At 42.3% G+C, this 16,162-nt stretch overlaps 1 pseudogene across 1 annotated transcript in view; it reads left to right on the forward strand.

Annotated features, from left to right (window-relative positions):
* The window catches only part of LOC311113343 (VPS10 domain-containing receptor SorCS3-like), a 181,694-nt pseudogene that overhangs the window by 135,886 nt on the left and 29,646 nt on the right, over positions 1-16,162 (forward strand). The window contains exons 8-9 of the transcript in view: positions 2,798-2,977; positions 13,423-13,556. The product of the transcript in view is annotated as a VPS10 domain-containing receptor SorCS3-like (transcript). The remainder of the gene's footprint in view (positions 1-2,797; positions 2,978-13,422; positions 13,557-16,162) is intronic.

Below are 16,162 nucleotides of genomic sequence, written 5' to 3' on the forward strand. Positions count from 1 at the left end.
CAGCTAACAGCAGCTAACAGCTCAAGTGTTTGCTTGCTGAGGCGCTGGTTTCATTAAGGATGACTTTCCAATGACAGGCCACTGAGCATTGCTTGGGAGAGTTAAAGATTTATCTTGACAGAGAATAGTGAGGCTATTGATTGTCCCTATGAGATATTTACCCAAGTCTACCTCCAAAACCACAAAGGGCATTGACAACAGGAGAGGACGTGAAAGGAGCAGTTTCCTCTGTATGCTAGCCAGGAGATTTTCTCAATAGAAAAGTCCGGAAATAGCCATTTAAATTCCTTATGTGTCAATGTCCCTCTCTGACAATGAAGTATACATCTTTACATCATAAACAATGTTATGTATGTTTACTTGGGTGAGGGTTGCAAGATGAATACATTTATGCCAGGCTGCCCATCATTACGCACACCTGTCACCATCATTACGCGCATCTTTGCTTCATTGGACTCACCTGAACTTCATCACTGTTTGGTTACCTCCCCTATATCTGTCTGTTCCTCAGTTTGATCCCCGTGTCTGCATTAATGTTGTTTCGTTTCCGTTGTCCAGACGCTGTCAGTGTTTTGTTCCTGTCTGTTTTTTCATAAAATGTTCACTCCCTGTACTTGCTTCTCGTCTCCCAGCATCTGTCCTTACAATTTTACAGTAATAAACACATGCCTCCGGAGATACATACAGTAGATCAATTATTCAGATTGCATACTTTTTTAAATTTAGCAAATATTTCTTACATTTAACTCTGCATTGTTGTGAAAGGGCTCGTAAGTAAGCATTTCACGGTAAAGTCTAAAACTGATGTATACGGCGCATGTGACAAATAACATTTGATTTGATTTGAAGTAACCAACTATTTCCCCCCTTGTTTCCTCCCTGCAACAAAATGATTTAGCTGTAGAAATACAGTGCCTTGCAAAAGTATTCATCCCCGTTGCCGTTTTTCCTATTTTGTTGCATTACAACCTGTAATTTAAATTGATTTTTATTTGGATTTCATGTAATGGACATACACAAAATAGTCAGAATTGGTGAAGTGAAAAAAATAACTTCTAAAAAATAAATAACGGAAAAGTGGTGCGTGTATATGTATTCACCCCCTTTGCTATGAAACCCCTAAATACGATCTGGTGCAACAAATTACCTTCAGAAGTCACATAATTAGTAAAATAAAGTCCACCTGTGTGCAATCTAAGTGTCACGTGATCTGTCACATGATCACAGTATATATACACCTGTTCTGAAAGGCCCCATAGTCTGCAACACCCCTAAGCAAGGGGCACCACCAAGCAAGCGGCACCATGAAGACCAAGGAGCTCTCCAAACAGGTCAAAGACAAAGTTGTGGAGAAGTACAGATCAGGTTTGGGTTATAAAAAAATATCTGAAACTTTGAACATCCCACGGAGCACCATTAAATCCATTATAAAAAAATGGAAAGAATATGGCACCACAACAAACCTGCCAAAAGAGGGCCGCCCACCAAAATTCACGGACCAGGCAAGGAGGGCATTAATCAGAGAGGCAACAAAGACACCAAAGATAACCCTGAAGGAGCTGCAAAGCTCCACAGCGGGGGGATTGGAGTATCTGTCCATAGGACCACTTTAAGCCGTACACTCCACAGAGCTGGGCTTTACGGAAGAGTGGCCAAAAAAAAGCCATTGCTAAAATAAAAAAATAAGCAAACACGTTTGGTGTTCGCCAAAAGGCATGTGGGAGACTCCCCAAACATATGGAAGAAGGTATTCTGGTCAGATGAGACTAAAATTGTGCTTTTTGGCCATCAAGGAAAACGCTATGTCTGGCGCAAACCCAACACCTCTCATCACCCCCGAGAACACCATCCCCACAATTAAGCATGGTGGTGGCAGCGTCATGCTGTGGCGATGTTTTACATCGGCAGGTACTGGGAAACTGGTCAGAATTGAAGGAATGATGGATGGCGCTAAATACAGGGAAATTCTTGAGGGAAACTTGTTTCAGTCTTCCAGAGATTTGAGACTGGGACGGAGGTTCACCTTCCAGTAGGACAATGACCCTAAGCATACTGTTAAAGCAACACTCGAGTGGTTTAAGGGGAAACATTTAAATGTCTTGGAATGGCCTAGTCAAAGCCCAGACCTCAATCCAATTGAGAATCTGTGGTATGACTTAAAGATTGTTGTACACCAGTGGAACCCATCCAACTTGAAGGAGCTGGAGCAGTTTTGCCTTGAAGAATGGGCAAAAATCCCAGTGGCTAGATATGCCAAGCTCATTGAGACATACCCCAAGAGACTTGCAGCTGTAATTGCTGCAAAAGGTGGCTCTACAAAGTATTGACTATGCACGCTCAAGTTCTCTGTTTTTTTGTCTTATTTCTTGTATGTTTCACAATAAAAAATATTTTACATCTTCAAAGTGGTAGGCATGTTGTGTAAATCAAATGATACAAACCCCCCCAAAAATCAAATTTTATTCCAAGTTTTAAGGCAACAAAATAGGAAAAATGCAAAGTGGGGTGAATACTTTCGCAAGCCACTGTCTCTGTAGCATTACTACACAATGGTGTGTAGTCTCATAGTGTGTAGTTTCACTCATGTAGTCTTAACTCTTCTACTGCAGCTGTTAAAAGACACTATGGTGTGTAGAGTACATTGGCAGCCATAGTGTTAAACGTTCAATGTGCACATCAGACCTGATCTTGTGACACCCAACACGTACTCGGCAGCTTGTTACAACCCCCACCCATGTGATCCATCATCTCTTGATAAATCCTCTAAACTCTCCAACCCACCATCCTCTGCCACCAGGATCTCCACATCGTCAGCACAGACGAGCACCAGGTCTTCGCGGCGGTGCAGGAGTGGAACCAGAACGACACCTACAACCTGTACCTCTCCGACACCCGGGGCATCCTCTTCACCCTGGCCATGGAGAACGTCAAGACCACCCGGGGCCTGGGGGGCAACCAGATGCTGGACCTGTACGAGGTAAGTGTTCACATTGTGTGTGTGTGTGTGTGTGTGTGTGTATGTGTTTGTGTGCTCACATGTGTCTGTGTGTGTGTGTGTGTGTGTGTGTGTGTGTGTGTGTGTGTGTGCATGTGGGATGACACCTATCACTGACACCACTGGACTGGTAATAGCCTAATAGTGTGTCCCTATGTCATTACATTAACATTCAATTGTCATTACATTAACATTCATTGTGGATCGTCCCCCCTCCTTCCTTCCCTTCTTTCTCAGGATGAATCCCCAGTTTATTGCCCAGACACTGGCAGGTGTGATGGAGGGAGGTAGAGGAGTGAGATATGGGTCTGATCTTCAGAGTCAGTAGTGATTAACAATGTTACTACTACTGCTGCTCCTAACATGTGTGATAACTGTTTACAAAATGGGCTTAGTATTGAAATTGATGGTCATACCCAGTGAGTAAAACTGGTTAAAATGACACCAATCCAGTTTTCCATTACGTTGTTTTAACTAGCTTAACCCTCTGAGTATGCATGCGTGTGCTAATCACAAACAACTTTAAACTGAAGTCATGCTGTATGTAGCGCTTCAAAGTTTCACTTTAATAAAAATTTTGGGGAAGAGACAGACTATTCCTCTGAAAAAGATTTTAGATATAATTCTGACCAAAGTACTTTGTAAGAGTCCTAAGTATTATTGTCACATACCCTGGAGTGTTGGGCTTCAGAAGCCCAGAGGCCTCAAAGACTCTGAAAGAGAAATCATTCACTAAGTACTTTGAGCTCAACAGGGAACAGAGAGACTGAGTGAAAGCAACATTCTTTTACTCTTCTCCTTGGTCTCGTCAAATAATTAATTGCCCTTCATCAGTATTCTCTCACTTTATCTTTCTCTCTCTCAAAGAAAGGATATTATTCACCAGAATAAAAACAATTGTTTCCCACTTTAGCCTAATGGGAGTAATTTCAGTTCAGTCAGTTAGATTCAATCTGGACAATCTTTCCTTCAATCAAAATCGAGTTAAACTTAGCCATTTAGTGTTAGGTTTTTGATTTAGTCCATCTCCCAGAGGCATGCACTTCAACACTGAATATTATAGAACATCCTTACTTGCCTAACACAATTAATACTCTGAGTGGTAGGCCTACAAATCAACAACAGCCCAATGATGAACTATCTGATTCCCTACTTACTCAGAGCTATAAATAGCTTTTGAAGGAGTAAGTGGTAGGAGGGAGGGAGGAAGAGATGGAGGGATGGAGGGAGGGAGTGTTAGCTAGATGATTTAGGTAATGTAATGGTCATGATGATGCTGCTCCTTTCTGTTAGCCTAGCGGTGTGTGTGTGTGTGTGTGTGTGTGTGTGTGTGTGTGTGTCTGTGTGTGTATGTATTAGCACTCTGCCAACACTTAACTCCCCCAATTCCCACCCTATTCAGAGCCTCTGATTCTCTGATTCAGCAGTGGATCCATATTTCTAATAGATTGCAGAAACTTCATTAATGCGTATTGAAAGTTTGTAAAAGGCTGACTGCGGGGAGACCGAGTGCATGTACTGAGGGAAGTCTGGTTTCTCAGTGGTCGTTTATCATACTAGTGCTACTCTGTTGAAAGTTGTTGTGTTGTTTGTTTTGTCTATGAAGATGGATCCACATGCATACATCAGTCTATATTTAATATTACTAGAGTGCTGGACATTGTGTTGTTTTGCGTACGTTTCCACATGCACACATACAGGTAACTGGCTCCCGAGTGGTGCAGCGGTCTAAGGCACTGCATCTCAGTACTAGAGGCTTCACAACAGACCCTGGTTCGATTCCAGGCTGTATCACAATCCGTCTGTGATTGGGAGTCCCATAGGGCGGCGCACAATTGGCCCAGCGTGTTTCTGGTGTAGGCCGTCATTGTAAATAAGAATATGTTCTTAACTGACTTGCCTAGGTAAATAAAAAAATTAACTGCCAAAATAAAGGAAACGCCAACATAAAGTGTCTTAATAGGGCGCTGAGCCACCAGAACAGCTTCAATGCGCCTTGGCATAGATTCTACAAGTGTCTGGAACTCTATTGGAGGAATGCGACACCATTCTTCCACAAGAAATTCCATAATTTAGTGTTTTGTTGGTGGTGGAAAACGCTGTCTCAGGCACCGCTCCAGAATCTCCCATAAGTGTTCAATTGGGTTGAGATCTGGTGACTGAGACGGCCATGAAATATGGTTTACATCATTTTCACGCTCATCAAACCATTCAGTGACCACTCGTGCCCTGTGTATGGGAGTATTGTCATTCTGGAAGAGACCACTCCCATCAGGATATAAATGCTTCACCGTAGGTTGAAGTTTATCACTCAGAATGGCTGTGTATTTATTGGCATTTACCTTGCCCTCTAAGGGGTTGAGTGGACATAAACCAAGCCATGAAAAACACCCCACACCATAACAGAGCCACCAGAACCCTCATTTACTTAAGTGTTTCCTGTATTTTGGCAGTTACCTGTATTTCCATATGTAATATTACCAGATGACAGCCACACATAGGTCTACACATATAACTAGATGTCACTCTTATAGTCAATGAGACATTGATGCCAACAATCATCATAGTAATGTACTTATGGCTATCATTATTAGTACTGTAAAAGTTTTGATTTAGTACATAGTTAAAATATTAGCTTGCAGGAAGTGTACTGTAGCTGTTGCCGGCCGTGTTTTTTGTCCTTGTACTCTACCTAGCCTGTTCTCCCACTGTGAAATACCTTGAGTGGCGCAGTGGTCTAAGGCACTGCATCACAGTGCTAACTGTCCCACTAGATCCTGGTTCGAATCCAGGCTCTGTCGCAGCCGGCCGCGACCGGGAGACTCATGGGCGGCGCACAATTGGCCCAGCGTCGTCCAGGGTAGGGGAGGGAATGGCCGGCAGGGATGTAGCTCAGTTGATAGAGCATGGCGTTTGCAACGTCAGGGTTGTGGGTTCGATTCCCACGGGGGGCCAGTATAAAAAAAAATATGTATTCACTAACTGTAAGTCGCTCTGGATAAGAGCGTCTGCTAAATGACTAAAATGTAAATGTAAAATGTAGCATCTCCATCAATACTGTAGTACTAGCCCACACTCCCAGATATTACACCTCTGATTATGATAAAAGTTGTCATTCCAGAGTGGAGATCTCAGTGTCCCTGTCCTTCACTACAGCAGGGAAGGAGGGATCGTGGTTGGAAGAGGGGATAGAGGGATGGGTGTGGGGGATGATATATAATTACCTCTGTGATTGACACGTCTGGTCAGGGGAAGGAGGGGCCCCCTCTGGCCTCATTAGCCGTGTCCATCCCGCTCCGTCTTGTTTCTATGACGATGTCAAACATGGCGCCTATTAGTGCCACTTATACTGAAAGGGCCCCTGAGGCCCCTCGGGAAGTGTGATACGACAGTAGGCCCTCAATGTCTGCTGCAGAATAGGTCTTATTTAAAGCACAGTTGTCAGGTTTACCCCCATCACACTTCCATCCTGGACGGGTTATCGTAGGAAAACAGTTTGACTAAGGAGGAAAGGAGCCATGACTGCTCTCTTTCTCTCTCTTTCTCGCTATCTCTTTCTCTCTCTTTCTGTTTCTCTCTCACTTTGTGAGTGGGTGTCACGTGGCCAAACTCGTGTTTCCATTTAATAAAAAATAATTTAAAAAAAAATAATAATAATATATATATATATATATATATATATATATATATACAGTTGAAGCCGGACATTTTTATACACTTAGGTTGGAGTCATTAAAACTCGTTTTTCAACCACTCAACAAATTTCTTGTTAACAAACTAAGTTTTGGCAAGTCGGTTAGGACATCTACTTTGTGCATGACCCAAGTAATTTTTCCAACAATTACTTACAGACAGATTATTTCACTTATAATTCACTGTATCACAATTCCAGTGGGTCAGAAGTGGTCTAAGGCACTGCATCTCAGTGCTTGAGGCGTCACTACAGACCCCCTGGTTCGATTTCAGGCTGTATCACAACTGACGGTGATTGGGAGTCCAATAGGGCGGCGCACAGTTGGCCCAGCGTCGTCCGGGTTTGACCGGTGTAGGCCGTCATTGTAAATAAGAATTTATTCTTAACTGACTTGCCTAGTTAAATAAAGGTAAAATAAAACAAAAAAATAATACAAATAAACATAAACATTAAGTTGACTGTGCCTTTAAACAGCTTGGAAAATTCCAGAAAATGATGTCATGGCTTTAGAAGCTTCTGATAGGCTAATTGACATCATTTGAACTCTGAAGTTTACATACACCTTAGCCAAATACATTTAAACTCAGTTTTTCACAATTCCTGACATTTAATCCTAGTAAAAATTCCCTGTCTTTGTCAGTTAGGATCACCACTTTATTTTAAGAATGTGAAATGTCAGAATAATAGTAGAGAGAATGATTTATTTCAACTTTTATTTCTTTCATCGCATTCCCAGTGGGTCAGAAGTTTACATACACTCAATTAGTATTTGGTAGCATTGCCTTTAAATTGTTTAACTTGGGTCAAACGTTTCGGGTAGCCTTCCACAAGCTTCCCACAATAAGTTGGGTGAATTTTGGCCCATTCCTCCTGACACAGCTGGTGTAACTGAGTCAGGTTTGTAGGCCTCCTTGCTTGCACACGCCTTTTCAGGTCTGCCCTCAACTCAAATGTTCTATAGGATTGAGGTCAGGGCTTTGCGATGGCCACTCCAATACCTTGACTTTGTTGTCCTTAAGGCATTTTGCCACAACTTTGGAAGTATGCTTGGGGTCATTGTCCCCAAGCTTTATCTTCCTGACTGATGTCTTGAGATGTTGTTTAATATATCTACATCATTTTCCTTCCTCATGATGCCATCTATTTTGTGAAGTGAACCAGTCCCTCCTGCAGCAAAGCACCCCCACAGCATGATGCTGCCACCCCCGTGCTTCACGGTTGGGATGGTGTGCTTTGGCTTGCAAGCTCACCCTTTTTCCTCCAAACATAATGATGGTCATTATGGCCAAACAGTTCTATTTTTGTTTCATCAGACCAGAGGACATTTCTCCAAAAAGTACAATCTTTGTCCCCATGTGAAGTTGCAAACCATAGTCTGGCTTTTTTATGGCGGTTTTGGAGCAGTGGCTTCTTCCTTGCTGAGCGGCCTTTCAGGTTATGTCGATATAGGACTCGTTTTACTGTGGATATAGATACTTTTGTACCTGTTTCCTCTAGCATCTTCACAGGGTCCTTATCTGTTGTTCGGTGATTGATTTGCACTTTTCGCACCAAAGTACGTCCATCTCTATGAGACAGAACTCGTCTCCTTCCTGAGCGGTATGATGGCTGCGTGGTCCCATGGTGTTTATACTTGCGTACTATTGTTTGTACAGATGAACGTGGTACCTTCAGGCATTTGGAAATTGCTCCCAAGGACGAACCAGACTTGTGGAGGTCTACCATTTTTTTTCAGAGGTCTTGGCTGATTTCTTTTGATTTTCCCATGATGTCAAGCAAAGAGGCACTGAGTTTGAAGGTAGGCCTTGAAATACATCCACAGGTACACGTTCAATTGACTCAAATTATGTCAATTAGCCTATCAGAAGCTTCTAAAGCCATGACATCATTTTCTGGAATTTTCCAAGCTGTTTAAAGGCACAGTCAACTTAGTATATGTAAACTTCTGACTCACTGGAATTGTTATACAGTGAATTATAAGTGAAATAATCTGTCTGTAAACAATTGTTGGAAAGATTACTTGTGTCATGCACAGAGTAGATGTCCTGACCGACTTGCCAAAAGTATAGTTTGTTAACAAGAAATTTGTGGAGTGGTTGAAAAACAAGTTTTAATGAATCCAACCTAAGTGTATGTAAACTTCCGACTTCAACTGTATATATATATATTATATAGCCAAAATGCAAAATGTATCAGCATGTTGTTGAAGTACTGTTGTTGATGTGTTGTTGAAATGCTGAGCGCTCCTGCCAGCCTGTTGCATGTCACATATGTTTCACAATTGATTTCTTAAATGGCGGGCTATAGGTTGGAAATAATAATAATATAATAATACATTTCTGTTCCTTCTTAGGCTAACTGGCTTGCTCCTGACTGATTTTAGAGTTAGTATGTTGTTTAATAGCCTGTTGAAAGGTTGAACGTCATTTGATAGTGACAGAATCACACAGTACTTCCCAAGTACATTTATTGTCTCCTCGGCTATAGAAGGTTGTAGCACAGCCTCTGAATGTCATAGAGACGAACCAAAAATATCTCACATGCATCGGAGTCACGTCTTTACCCGGAATTTTACAGCTTGTTTCTAACATAAAGCGTTGCGGACTAACGCATCGTTATAGATCACTTTATATAATCAGGTCCGTATATATTTCCCCCAAAACAACAAGTTAACAAGGGGGTAGGCCTACACTTTTAGCCATTTTCTTTAACAAAAGCCACAATACCCTCACATACCCCCTGTATTCGAGCCCTGGTTTTAACTTAATACACCAAGCTCTTCACTGACACTGTGATATTTAAGGAGTGTATGGTGATAGAAGGAATTGGCTGACAAAGTCTATGGATAGTTGACTATCATTCCATCTGTCAAACAGGTAGGCCTGCCTCTTATTTCTTGAATAGGAAGAAATAGGCTTCAACACAAAGCCCTATTGTTGTTAGTAAAGTCAAATTAAACTGCTGCTGCTTCATGGTAATGTAAGGTATGTAAATTACTTGAATATGGCTTCTAGTGAGGTCAATAACTCTGATAAATAGCTTCAATTATATCAGTAGCTCACCTCCAGTCCTCCTTTTCATCTTTGCTCTCTCCCTCTCAAACTAAACAGGACATCAGTAGGCCTAGTCTTCCATTTCAAAACTCAGGAAGGAAGTACATTTTCTTAGAAATATAACTTTGCCATGTGCTTCTCCTAGCATGCTCTTAATGTAGCCTAGTCCTATAACATACAGTGGGGAGAACAAGTATTTGATACACTGCCGATTTTGCAGGTTTTCCTACTTACAAAGCATGTAGAGGTCTGTAATTTTTATCCTAGGTACACTTCAACTGTGAGAGACGGAATCTAAAACAAAAATCCAGAAAATCACATTGTATGATTTTTAAGTAATTAATGTGCATTTTATTGCATGACATAAGTATTTGATCACCTACCATCCAGTAAGAATTCCGGCTCTCACAGACCTGTTAGGTTTTATTTAAGAAGCCCTCCTGTTCTCCACTCATTACCTGTATTAACTGCACCTGTTTGAACTCGTTACCTATATAAAAGACACCTGTCCACACACTCAATCAAACAGACTCCAACCTCTCCACAATGGCCAAGACCAGAGAGCTGTGTAAGGACATCAGGGATAAAATAGTAGACCTGCACAAGGCTGGGATGGGCTACAGGACAATAGGCAAGCAGCTTGGTGAGAAGGCAACAACTGTTGGCGCAATTATTAGAAAATGGAAGACGTTCAAGATGACGGTCAATCACCCTCGGTCTGGGGCTCCATGCAAGATCTCACCTCGTGGGGCGTCAACGATCATGAGGAAGGTGAGGGATCAGCCCAGAACTACACGGCAGGACCTGGTCAATGACCTGAAGAGAGCTGGGACCACAGTCTCAAAGAAAACCATTAGTAACACACTACGCCGTCATGGATTAAAATCCTGCAGCGCACGCAAGGTCCCCCTGCTCAAGCCAGCGCATTTCCAGGCCCGTCTGAAGTTTGCCAATGACCATCTGGATGATCCAGAGGAGGAATGGGAGAAGGTCATGTGGTCTGATGAGACAAAAATAGAGCTTTTTGGTCTAAACTCCACTCGCCGTGTTTGGAGGAAGAAGAAGGATGAGTACAACCAAGAACACCATCCCAACCGTGAAGCATGGAGGTGGAAACATCATTCTTTGGGGATGCTTTTCTGCAAAGGGGACAGGACGACTGCACCGTATTGAGGGGAGGATGGATGGGGCCATGTATCGCAAGATCTTGGCCAACAACCTCCTACCCTCAGTAAGAGCATTGAAGATGGGTTGTGGCTGGGTCTTCCAGTATGACAATGACCCGAAACACACAGCCAGGGCAACTAAGGAGTGGCTCCGTAAGAATCATCTCAAGGTCCTGGAGTGGCCTAGCCAGTCTCCAGACCTGAACCCAATAGAAAATATTTGGAAGGAGCTGAAAGTCCGTATTGCCCAGCGACAGCCCCGAAACCTGAAGGATCTTTAGAAGGTCTGTATGGAGGAGTGGGCCAAAATCCCTGCTGTAGTGTGTGCAAACCTGGTCAAGACCTACAGGAAACATACAGTGGGGAAAGAAAGTATTTAGTCAGCCACCAATTGTGCACTTAAAAAGATGAGAGAGGCCTGTAATTTTCATCATAGGTACACGTCAACTATGACAGACAAAATGAGAAAAAAAATCCAGAAAATCACATTGTAGGATTTTTTATGAATTTATTTGCAAATTATGGTGGAAAATAAGTATTTGGTCAATGACAAAAGTTTGTCAATACTTTGTTATATACCCTTTGTTGGTCAAACGTTTTCTGTAAGTCTTCACAAGGTTTTCACACACTGTTGCTGGTATTTTGGCCCATTCCTCCATGCAGATCTCCTCTAGAGCAGTGATGTTTTGGGGCTGTCACTGGGCAACATGGACTTTCAACTCCCTCCAAATATTTTCTATGGAGTTGAGATCTGGAGACTGGCTAGGCCACTCCAGGACCTTGAAATGCTTCTTACGAAGCCACTCCTTCGTTGCCCGGGCGGTGTGTTTGGGATCATTGTCATACTGAAAGACCCAGCCACGTTTCATCTTCAATGCCCTTGCTGATGGAAGGAGGTTTTCACAAAAAATCTCACGATACATGGCCCCATTCATTCTTTCCTTTACACGGATCAGTCGTCCTGGTCCCTTTGCAGAAAAACAGCCCCAAAGCATGATGTTTCCACCCCCATGCTTCACAGTAGGTATGGTGTTCTTTGGATGCAACTCAGCATTCTTTGTCCTCCAAACACGACGAGTTGAGTTTTTACCAAAAAGTTATATTTTGGTTTCATCTGACCATATGACATTCTCCCAATCCTCTTCTGGATCATCCAAATGCACTCTAGCAAACTTCAGACAGGCCTGGACATGTACTGGCTTAAGCAGGGGGACACATCTGGCACTGCAGGATTTGAGTCCCTGGCGGCGTAGTGTGTTACTGATGGTAGGCTTTGTTACTTTGGTCCCAGCTCTCTGCAGGTCATTCACTAGGGTGAGATCTTGCGTGGAGCCCCAGATCGAGGGACATTATCAGTGGTCTTGTATGTCTTCCATTTCCTAATAATTGCTCCCATAGTTGATTTCTTCAAACCAAGCTGCTTACCTATTGCAGATTCAGTCTTCCCAGCCTGGTGCAGGTCTACAATTTTGTTTCTGGTGTCCTTTGACAGCTCTTTGGTCTTGGCCATAGTGGAGTTTGGAGTGTGACTGTTTGAGGTTGTGGACAGGTGTCTTTTATACTGATAACATGTTCAAACAGGTGCCATTAATACAGGTAACGAGTGGACGACAGAGGAGCCTCTTAAAGAAGAAGTTACAGGTCTGTGAGAGCCAGAAATCTTGCTTGTTTGTAGGTGACCAAATTCTTATTTTCCACCATAATTTGCAAATAAATTCATTAAAAATCCTACAATGTGATTTTCTGAAAAAAAAAATCTCATTTTGTCTGTCATAGTTGACGTGTACCTATGATGAAAATTACAGGCCTCTCTCATCTTTTTAAGTGGGAGAACTTGCACAATTGGTGGCTGACTAAATACTTTTTTCCCCCACTGTATGATCTCTGTAATTGCAAACAAAGGTTTCTGTACCAAATATTAAGTTCTGCTTTTCTGATGTATCAAATACTTGGATTTTTGTTTTAGATTCCGTCTCTCACAGTTGAAGTGTACCTAGGATAAAAATTACAGACCTCTACATGCTTTGTAAGTAGGAAAACCTGCAAAATCGGCAGTGTATCAAATACTTGTTCTCCCCACTGTATAGTTTAGGCTATGGATCATTTTATTGAGACCACACTAGGCGCACTTGATATTGCACAGCAGAGAATCAGGGATGAGGGGCGTCATCGGGCACACATCGAGATACTATAATAAGCAACTAATTCTCAAACCCTGAGCAATATGACATTTAATCGATTACAAATTACCTGACCCTCCCCTGGACTAAATAAAACAATACTAATCCCTCCCCCTGACTGAAAATGAAAAAGCATGACCCTCCCCTATTTTGCTCTGGGTAACAATGATTTAACATGGTAGATACAGTGTACTTACAGTGTTTGGGTAGTTACAATAAGCTCAATAGGTTAACATAAGAGTGGTTTGAGCTGTTCTATGTTAAATTTGACATTTGAAAATGACATCCCATGTGTGTGTACTATATGAATTAATATCCTGTATGTGTTTCACAGGGAGAGCCGTGTGTGATGGGCCAGAAACAGATCTATATGAAACGCAGACCAGGAAACTATTGCATGCTGGGAAAAGACCATGCCAAAGTCCTCTCTGCTGAGTCGTGTATCTGTCGGGCCCACGACTTTGAATGGTAATTATAGTATATTAGTATAATAACTCACAATTACATTATAATAGAACACATGAACACATGTTCTAGCACATCTTTTATCTTTTATTTTTTTCTTCTAATCTAAACATGACTAGATAAACAGAAGTTCAGCATTCATTCATCTGTCTCTCTGCTTAGCTCATTTTGCTATGTTTATAATAACGTAGAGAAGATAAGATAAGGGGTGTTGATAGGACTGCTAGGTTGTTGTTGTTTTTTTATCTTCTAAAGGCAGGGAAGAGAAAAGCAATGATACATTTTTATATAAATGCCAGCGGTGTCAAGTCAGACTGTATGAGTTTTAATTAGAATCCATTAGTCTCCTGTGATAGTTGTTTTTATTTAATTATTATATGGTACATTTCACAAACTTCCTGACCACATGTCATATCTCTCTCTCTCTCTCTCTCTCTCTCTCTCTCTCTCTCTCTCTCTCTCTCTCTCTCTCTCTCTCTCTCTCTTGCTCTCTCTCTCTCTCTCTCTCTCTCTCTTGCTCTCTCTCTCTCTCTCTCTCTCTCTCTCTCTCTCTCTCTCTCTCTCTCTCTCTCTCTCTCTCTCTCTCTAGCTCTCTCTCTCACTCTTGCTCTCTAGCTCAGCAGCTGGTGATAGAGACAGTGAAAAGCAAATATTTAAAAATCAATCTCTTTGAGAAACTTCAACGTTCAGAGTGAGTAACAATAACACTTTTAATTGACTTTGAAGTGTACACAAACGTCAAGGGCTGAAATGTTTACTGATTGCGTATTTCGTAAGAGGTTGACAATGCACCGGCCTTTTGTTCTGTTGTGCTGTGAAAATAAGGTCCAGGCGTTGATTCCAAAGTGGGACAGTGACTAGACTGAAATCAGAGGTTACATACTGAACAAAAATATAAACGTGACATGAAACAATTTCAACGATTTTACTGAGTTACAGTTCATATGAGGAAATAAGTCAATTGAAATAAATTAATTAGGCCCTATTCTATGTATTTCACATGACTGGGAATACAGATATGCAATCTGTTGGTCACAGATACCTTAAAAAAAATGGATTTCACAATGGGCCTCAGGATCTTGTCTGTGCATAAAATGCAATTGTGTTCCTTGTCCGTAGCTTATGCCTGCCCATACCATAACCCCACAGCCACCATGGGGCGCTCTGTTCACAATGTTGACATCAGCAAACCGCTTGCCCACACGATGCTATACGCGTGGTCTGCGGTTGTGAGGCCGGTTGGACGTACTGCCAAATTCTCTAAAACGACGTTGAAGGTGGCTTATGGTTGAGAAATTAACATTCAATTATTTGGCAACAGCTCCGGTGGACATTCCTGAAGTCAGCATGCCAATTGCACGCTCCCTCAAAACTTGAGACATCTGTGGCATTGTGTTGTGTGCAGAGCAGGGACGGCCTGTTCAATAGGGCGATATGGGCGACACACTGCCAAACGGGAAAAGGAAGGGATTTTTTTTCTAATCAATTATATCACGGCAACAGTAGTTATCAGTGTTGTAATCTGATCTGACTGCCACTAAATGTCAAATCAGGCTAAAGTCGTGCTTCAAATGGCCCCGCCCGTTTTTGGGCGATTTCAGTCAGGTTGAAAATCGCCCAGAAGTCTCTCATAGCCTGTCATGTAAAATCTATTTTTTTCAAATTTCAAAGCTTTCAATACATTCTCTATGGGTGTCTGTGGGCTTGCACTTACGCGCTTTCGTCATACGTGACGTAACCATGAACGTAACTAAGCAAATAGCGGCTAGCAGCGTCTCTTTGCGACCTGCAGTGTGGCGTTATTTTATGTTTTTAATTTGTACACTTAGTGGCGTTATTTTATGTTTTTAATTTGTACACTTAGTTTACAAACATTCTGCCAACCATGGATTTCGAGTGGTGGGTTTTGGACTGATCTTGTTGATCGTGTACATACCCGCTACGAACGGACTAAATAATGAAAACGTTGCTGGCAGCGGAATCCAATACAGCTGGGAGACTTGGCTGGATGACAGAGTCCCGGACAGAGAAGTGGAGCCGGCCGGCTTCACCCTGGTCGGAGCGGACCTCGATCTGACAGTCACAGGGAAAATCGATCCTGGTAAGAGAGCGACTCTGTACCCCCGAGCCCCGACATTGAACTGCTTTCTGTGTCACTGTGACCTTACTATCTGCCCCGTGAGTTCCCCCAATTGTTTGTTACCGTTGTGTACTGTTGATAATCACAAGTTTACTGGAGAACTGAGACCAAGTAGAGACTTTGGACAGGGTGGATATGGTATAATAAAGGCAGTTTATTCAGAGGTAAAGATATCTGGAATCGCGTGCACGGACTCGTTCGTCAAACTCTTAGGGAGCTATCTGAAGAGAGCCCCGAAAACATTGTGTGCTGACATTTTATACAATAAATGATGTAGGTTGAATCTAGTAGTTCTGATCTTCTGATTGGTCCTGATGAGTTGGGCGAGGTCCCCTCCACTGTTGCATTGGCTCTGAGTCGGGTTCTCTGTCTTCAAATGTTCAGCCTAAAGAGAGGGGATTTTTGTGTGTGTGTGTGTGTGTGTTTAACAGTGATGATGTGTGTGTGTGTGTGTGTTTAACAGTGATGA

The sequence above is a fragment of the Coregonus lavaretus genome (genome assembly GCF_964263955.1).
Source record: "Coregonus lavaretus genome assembly, chromosome: 40".
Taxonomy (NCBI): domain Eukaryota; kingdom Metazoa; phylum Chordata; class Actinopteri; order Salmoniformes; family Salmonidae; genus Coregonus; species Coregonus lavaretus.